The 8,282-nt window shown below is 46.7% G+C and overlaps 1 protein-coding gene across 1 annotated transcript in view; it reads left to right on the top strand.

The window, feature by feature from the left end:
- The window catches only part of TMC4 (transmembrane channel like 4), a 194,820-nt gene that overhangs the window by 2,596 nt on the left and 183,942 nt on the right, over positions 1 to 8,282 (top strand). Inside the window, exon 2 of the mRNA XM_063942866.1 lies at positions 3,698 to 3,921. The gene's annotated coding sequence lies outside the window, so the exon portion shown is untranslated. The remainder of the gene's footprint in view (positions 1 to 3,697; positions 3,922 to 8,282) is intronic.

Genomic DNA, 8,282 nt, shown 5'->3' with positions numbered 1-8,282 from the left:
CATCTGCGATCAGTTCAGTGCTTGTCGTTCCTGGTTTGACGTCACAAACACACCCAGCGTTCGCCCAGACACTCCTCCGTTTCTCCAGCCACTCCCGCGTTTTTCCCAGAAACGGTAGCGTTTTTTCGCACACACCCATAACACGGCCAGTTTCCGCCCAGAAACACCCACTTCCTGTCAATCACATTACGATCACCAGAACGAAGAAAAAACCTCGTAATGCCGTGAGTAAAATACCTAACTGCATAGCAAATTTACTTGGCGCAGTCGCACTGCGGACATTGCGCATGCGCATTAGCGACTAATCGCTCCGTTGCGAGAAAAAAATAACGAGCGAACAACTCGAAATGACCCCCAATGAAGACAGGGCTTATCAGCACCCGCAGTGCATACTCAATCAGCCAACTGCAAGTGGTTTGCTTCATCATCACCGGCCCTACCTTTGAATTTTGTACCCAAAGGATTATTATGTTGCATACTTCCTCCTCACAGTAAATACATTGCTTTATCTCACTGGCTGCCTTCTGTGCATTTCTAGCCAAGCACTTGTGTCGTGCAGCAATCTTGTGTAGTTAGTATTACCTGGGAAACAGTGCAGCTATGCTGTGTACTCTGAATAGGACACAGTAGAATCGAAAATACAAAAGAAACATTGCAGGAAATCACAGACACTCAAAGAAAACATGTGTTTAGTAAGGTGCATTAAAGGGGATGTAGTTATGTGACCGGCAGTCACAATACTGATGCCTACATCCCGCCCCCACAAAATCCCGACAGTCGGCATGCTAACAGGGACTACTCCCACTCGTAGAGTGGGAATAAAACTGAAACCGCAAGGGGCTTTGTTGCGCTCACCCCCCGCCACCACCCCCCTACCCCGCCGGAATTCTAATCCCCGGGATCCCGGCATCTGTATGGTGACCGGCGGGATCCCAATCGCCGGTTACCCATACTCAGCCCCATTAAAGCATGTTCGTATAAACTGTCATCAAGACACAGATACAAGATGCACTAGGCATTCTTCTGTAAGACAATTCCAAGGCCGGGATGTAATGAAGTCCGAGTTCGGTGAACGTGTGGGATTCTGTCCGAACTCGGATGTTTTTTTAAAGGGGCAATCATGTACAAGGCTAAACCATGCCTTGTACATGATTGCCCCTTTAAAAAAAATATCTGAGTTCGCATGGCTGCTGAACTCGGATTTCATTACATCCTGACCAATATGTCTAATAATAAAATGTGTTATATGTGTGTTATCTGTTGCCAGGGAGGCCAAGAGGGGTGGCATGGCCTGGGCTTGTTGCATGGCCCAGAGGGGCCTGGATCAGCTGCTGAGGGGAACAAATGGCCCTGTTTGTGCATAGTATTTTTCTCCGGCAGGGTTCACAGGTTATCCACAGGATAACATTGGGATATGATGACGCGACAGCGGATTTGCACCAATCGATCAAAGCTTTTGGCCTCCCAGCATGCAACGAGCCCGTCCATATGTCCCCACCTCCTGGCTCAGGCAGATCAGTTTTTTGTTTGGTGCGGCAGGAGCCGGACCTCGGTCAATGGGCTGCTGGTTTTTAGCAGCCCTAAGTTTTTTTATTTTATTTTTATAGTCTTACTATTTTTTTGAGCGATCTTTCTAAAAAGCGTCTTATATGTACCTTAGAAAGAGTCGCTCAAACAACTCCCTGCCGGGTCGCGACAACGCTTACCCACGAGTATAGTGCTGTTTCAGTGGGCGTCTGTGTCGGATGTACTACCAAGTCCAGCAGACATTACCAGGCTGTGGCCGGAGCACGGGGAGAAGGTAAGGCATTGGTTCCACTTAGAGGGGGAACACGGACACAGCCGCACTGTTTTGGGAAGAGACTACCAAACAGTCGCTGACGTGGCTGCCACCTAGGGTGCACCAGCGCTAGGCCCTAGGGATCATAGGCTCCAGGGGTAGTATGAGGCTGTGATCCCTAGGGTTGATGTCAGCAGTGGGGTGTCAGATGCTCCCTTGGTCGTCCCTCCCCCTGGTTCATGACCAGTTTCCTCCGAATCTCCCGCCATGAACTGATTTCCCGATTCCGTCTGAGATGCTGTGTATCTAAGGGGACCCAGTTGCAGCATAGGCGGCTGTGTGACTGGTGCGTCAGTGTTCACTTGGGCATCTGTGTTCATTGTAGATGCATGAGGCGAATGTGTATACTATTAGCATCTGGATCCACCCAGCATTCGCTAATGTATTGATCGATCCTGGAAGCGGGGTGAAGTTTCCCTGAATCCCACTCTACTTAGCCAGGTCATACAGCACTAAAGGGCCCCATACACTACAACGATATATCTCACCCACAAATCGAGTGCAATTTCCCTTGCACTTCCCCGGGAGCTTCCAGGGAGAGTTCTTAACTTCACCACTTAACTGACGAAGCTTAGTTAAAAGTGAAATGCACATAGGCTTCTGTGCGCTGTCTGTACTGTTAAAATAGGAATGCTTAATCCTGTGTGTATGATAACCTACTAGTGTGTTGTTGGGAAGGATAAAGAATGTACTGCAGCAAGTAGATGAATGCTGGCAACATAGATGCAATTAAGGGAGTTTAAATCTCCACGTGTAATGCCATGATCCCTACACCATTATCTAGACCATAATCAGTAGTTGTACTGCAGAACAGTTATTTTTAACAATCACTGTGTATTCATTATCTTATATGGGCAATACGGACATTTGTGATATGTAGTTCTCCAGCTATGAGAGTTTATTGAGGCACCATACGGACTGAGACTGATCCGTTATTAATATAATTATTTATACATCAAAACATTGGTGAACTCATAATCCAGTCCTAGTGTGAGAGAACAAGCCATAAAGAAGTAACAGAATATATAACCATGCTATTTAACTCAATATTAGCTTGTTATTCATGCAGGAATATACAGTAGAAAACACTGATAATTGGACATATGAGGAAGAAATAACACAGCAGTAATTAAAATTTGCCTCCTATATAAAGTGTGTAGGGAGTACAGACATTCAAATGGGCACAATTCCTGGATATAATATAGCTGGAATTATCCAGCATTTAGAAATTACTAGCTGGAATAATAGCTGGGATTACCCAGCATCCAGAAATTAGGAATGCATTTAACAATCCAGCATATAGAAAGCAGGACTATATCTAATATTGCAGGGTTGTCAGAAACATCTCTATAATGGTACATGAAAGAAACAAATGTAACGTTTATAACTACTGAAGGATGAATCTGTAAACATTAGGCAAACATTGTTACAATTGTAACCTCCAACAGACATCACGGCTAAAAACAATCTAGTGGTATTGACAAGCAGAACAACAAATCTGAAATATAACAGGTAAAATTAATATACAGAATAAAGACACTGCACAAGCATTTCTTTTAAATCCCCTTACACAAAATTTTATTTTGTTTTCTACACATTATTCTATTTCCATTAATTCTTATCTTTCACTCTACATGACCCCTATATAATAGGGGGACATATAATACATCATATGTGATGACATTGAAGAAATTTACATCACATATGGGTATTGAACTTTCTTCTTGATTTTATATGATGTATTAATAAAGTATCAATATTGCTATTAAAAAATAAGAACAAATATTTTTCTTGTGGAAGGGAAAGAGTGCTGCTGTCATTAAGTTGATTCCTTTTTTCTCTCTTTAAAATTTTCAGATGTCTGTCTCCCTCACTCTCCAAGTCCAGAGTGAAAATGGCGGTGACACGCGGCTCCTTATAAGGAATTCAAAACCCGCAAGAATCCGACAGCGGGATGATGACGTTTTGCCTCAATCTGGGATCCGAGTCTGGTGGGCAGTCCCGAGCAGGACTCTGATTCGGACACGGATCCTGAAGTCCAGGGGGTTCGGATTTCCGAGATCCGAACACGCTCATCCCTAGTAAATATACTACATAGAGTATACAGTATATCGGCAGACTTCTAACTCTTAACACACCTTCAAATCACATTAATTATCCAAAAGGAGTCAAGTGATAGAAATGACAGTACGGCTGCCTTCATTTATGTTTGAGGGGAACATATATCATGTAATGGAGAAGTTGTCCATAGTAATGGTTTAGCTTATAGCTATCATTTATAAAACACATTCTATAAAATTATATTTCTCTTATGTCATAGAGAATACACATTAGTGCCATGGGGTATAGACGAGTCCACTAGGAGCCATGGGCACTTTAAGAATTTGATAGTGTGGGCTGGCTCCTCCCTCTATGCCCCTCCTACCAGACTCAGTTTAGAAAATGTGCCTGGAGGAGCCGGTCATGCTTAGGGAAGCTCCTGAAGAGTTTTCTGCATTTATTTTCTTTTTTATTATTTACAGGCAGGTCTGGTTGGCACCAGACTGCCTGCTTCGTGGGACTTGTGGGGGAGGAACGGCCCAACCTCCCTGGGGTTAATGGTCCCGTTCCCCGCTGACAGGACACTGAGCTCCTGAGGGTCCTATTCGCAAGCCCCACCACGGCGAACGTACAGACCCGCAGCACGCCGCCACTCCTAACAGAGCCAGAAGACTGAAGAGTGGTGAGTAGGTGGCCGGCGTCCCGGGTTAGCAGGTCGCCAGCGGTAATGGCGGTATAAGGGTAGGAGCGCAGCGCTGCATGCACGCTGCATGCACGCTGCACTCCAGGCTCCAGATGCACTGTGTGACCGATGTGAGGGGTGACAGGAGCCACTACTATTACCCACTAACTGGCATACCTTACACTGTTCTGCACCTCAGTCAGTATAAAACCTGGGAACACCGTGCGCCATTACGGGTGTGGGGCCTTTACTATGAGCGGACCCACAGTTCACCAGCGCCATTTTCCCATCTGCAGCTTACACAGGCAGCCTGACAGGGAAGCGCAGCTCCTCCACAAGGACTCCAGAGCACCTCAGCGGTACCAGGGGGTCATAGCAAGGGGGGGGGGGGGCACACAATATTTTGGTGTACTAAGCCCTATAAGGGTACTTAGTTTGCGACCCAGCTACATTTGTATTTCAGTATGTGGTTGCCTCCGATACTCTGTGTCTCCCTAGAAGGACTCTGTGTGGGTTAACTGTGCTTTTATCCTATTCCTCACTGTCTGTGTGTGTTCTTTTACATTTATCATGTCAAAGGAGTGTGTATCATGCACAGCAGAGTGTTTTTGTCAATCTAGGGGATCTCTCCAGTGTACTCAGGATAGTACACATTCTCAGGCTAGTGGATCTGAACCTGCTTGGTTAGATTCATTAAAAGGGATGATTTCAAATATTTCAAATTATCCCAAAATGAAAAGGAGATGCAATATTCAAGGCAATCTGTAGATGACCTGAAGAAGAGAGATTCAATGGTTATTCAGGCATCTCAGACCCCTGCAATTTGTCCACCGAAGCGTACTCTGGCCCAAATTATGCAGGCTGATACCGATGAAGGGTTAATGGCCCCGTTCCCTGCTGACAGGACACTGAGCTCCTGAGGGAACTATTCGCAAGCCCCACCACGGCAAGTGTACATTCCCGGAACACGCCGCCCCCCCCCCCTAACAGAGCCAGAAGAATGAAGAGTGGTGAGTACTGAGCCGGCGTCCCAGCTAGCGGGGCGCCGGCCATTATGGCGGCATGAGGGTACGGAGATGCATGGCTTCTGCACGGGACGGAATGTGTCTCCGTACACAGTACACAACTGCATCCCCGTACACTGAACACAGTACCCATACTGGCACAACAGCCTTAAAATGGTTTTCTCCATTTTAAGCACCAGATTCCTCAGCCAGTATAAAAAAAGTGGGAAGACCGCGTGCCATTGAAGGGGCAGGGCTTCACTATGAGAGGATCCAGCAGCTCACCAGCGCCATTTTCCCTCTGCAGTGGACACAGACGCTGACTGACATGACAGGGACGCGCAACTCCTCCAGTGTGACTCCAGATTACCTCAGCGGTACCAGGGGGTCATAGGAGGGGGTCAGCAACTATTAGTGCACTAAGTCCCCTATCAGGGTACTTAGTCTGCGACTCAGCTAAGCTTGGCATTAGCGATAAAGGCGCAGTGGGGGCTGGCTCCAAACAACTCTGTGTCTCCCTGAAGGGCTCTTTGTTAATTGTACTTAACCTTTCCTGTGTGTGTGTGTGTGTGTGTGTGTGTGTGTGTGCGCGTGCGCGTGTGTGTGTGTGTGTGTGTGTGTGTGTGTGTGTGTGTGTGTGCTGTTAGATTTACATTATGTCAGGCAAAGAGTATGTCTCTTGTACTGCAGAGTATGTCTCTTGTACTGCAGGGGGCTCACTACTGGGTACTCGGGGTTCACAAACTAGCGGGGCTGAACCAGAGTGGGTTAATTCTCTTAAGGAAATGATTTCAACTCTTTCTACAAAATTGTCCAACAATGAGAAAGAGACACAATACTTAAAACAGACTGTGGATGAGTTTATGAACAGAGACTCAGTCCCCAAAACAGCGTCTCAATCCCCTCCCATTTGTCTGCAAAATCGATCTCTGGCCCATATCCTGCAGTCTGACTCTGACGCTGACAGGTCAGACATGGAGGAGGGGGAGGTGGACTCCGAGGCGGGGGGGAGGGGGTGCAGCTCTGTCACCAGGAATAGAGGCTCTTATAGAAGCTATCAGAGATGTTCTGCACATTCCTTTCAAGGTGTCAGAGTGTGAGGAATCTTATTTTAATGTAATAAGGAAGTCCTCAGTTAGTTTTCCTTTGTCAAAGGAATTGAATACCCTGTTTGAAGAACCATAGGTCAATCCTGATAAGAAGTTTCAGATCCCTAAAAGTTTGCTCTCATATTTTCCTTTTCCTCTGGAGGATAGGAAAAAATGGGAAAATCCACCGATAGTGGACGCATCAGTCTCTAGACTGTCACGTAAAATTGTATTGCCTGTTCCTGGTGCAGCCTCTCTGAAAGACATGGCTGAGGGTAAAATTGAGACTACACTCAGCTGCTGGGGTGGCCCAAAGATCCACTATTGCATGTGCGTGGATTACTAAAGCCATTGCTAAATGGTCAGGTAACCTAATTGAGGGGTTAGATTCCTTATCTAGTGGGGATGTTGTCTTACTCCTGCAGCATATACAGGACTCTGCGAACTTTATGGTGGAAGCCATAAAGGTAATAGGCGTGCTTAACGCACGCAGCACCACTATGGCAGTGTCAGCACGCAGGGGCTTGTGGCTATGCCAGTGGACTGCTGACGCGGACACCAGGAAAGGCGTGGAAGGCATATCATTCACAGGAGAGGCCTTGTTTGGATATGAATAAGACAAATGGATCTCCACAGCTACTGCGGGTAAGTCTACGTATCTTCCTTCCGCAGCCCCCTCAACCAAGAAGACTTATTTAGCTTCTAAGTTTCAGTCCTTTCGGACAACCAAGTTCAAGGGTAAATCCAGAGGTGCTTCTACGTCCTCCGGTGGTGCAATAGGTAAACTACGCATACCAGCAACAGCAGGTGCTCAGGAACAGAGCTCAGGCTCTGCTTCCTCAAATTCTTCAGCATGACGGTGGACCGCAAAGCATGGGAGGCTGTCCGGTGAGAGCCTAACTACAATTCTTCAGTCACATCTGGTCAAATTCGTACCAGGATCCCTGGGTCATAGATTTTATTTCCCAGGGCTACAGACTGGAGTTCCAAAGGCTCCCACCTCACAGATTCTTCAAATCAGGCTTGCCAGTTTCACAATTCTTTACAAAAACTTTACAATAACTTGACAAAAACTGGTACAGACTCAGGTCATTGTTCTGGTTCCACCTCATCTACTAAACAAGGGATATTGGGGGTCATTCCGAGTTGATCGCACACTGCCGATTTTTGCAGCGCAGTGATCAGGTTACTACTGCACATGCGTATGCACCGCAATGTGCATGCACGTCGTACGGGAACAAAGAGCATCGTTGCTGTGCAATGCTTCTAGCAACGAATCCATTCGCACAGCCGATCGCAAGGAGATTGACAGGAAGAGGGCGTTTATGGGTCTCAACTGATCGTTTTCTGGGAGTGGTAGAGAAAATGCAGGCATGTCCAAGTGTTTGCAGGGCGGGTGTCTGACATCAATTCCGGGACCAGACAGCCTGAAGTGATAGCAAGGGCTGAGTAAGTTCAGACCTTCTCTGAAACTGCAAAAAACTTTTTCGTCCCGCTCAGCTGCACATGCGATCGCACACTTGCAAAGCGAAAATACACTTCCCCGTGGGCGGCGACTATGCGTTTGCACAGCTGCAAAAAGTAGCTAGCGAGTGATCAACTCGGAATGAGGGCCATTATTCCAACTT

Source organism: Pseudophryne corroboree, chromosome 10, assembly GCF_028390025.1.
Source record: "Pseudophryne corroboree isolate aPseCor3 chromosome 10, aPseCor3.hap2, whole genome shotgun sequence".
Taxonomy (NCBI): domain Eukaryota; kingdom Metazoa; phylum Chordata; class Amphibia; order Anura; family Myobatrachidae; genus Pseudophryne; species Pseudophryne corroboree.
This window is presented reverse-complemented; position numbering and strand designations above follow the sequence as displayed.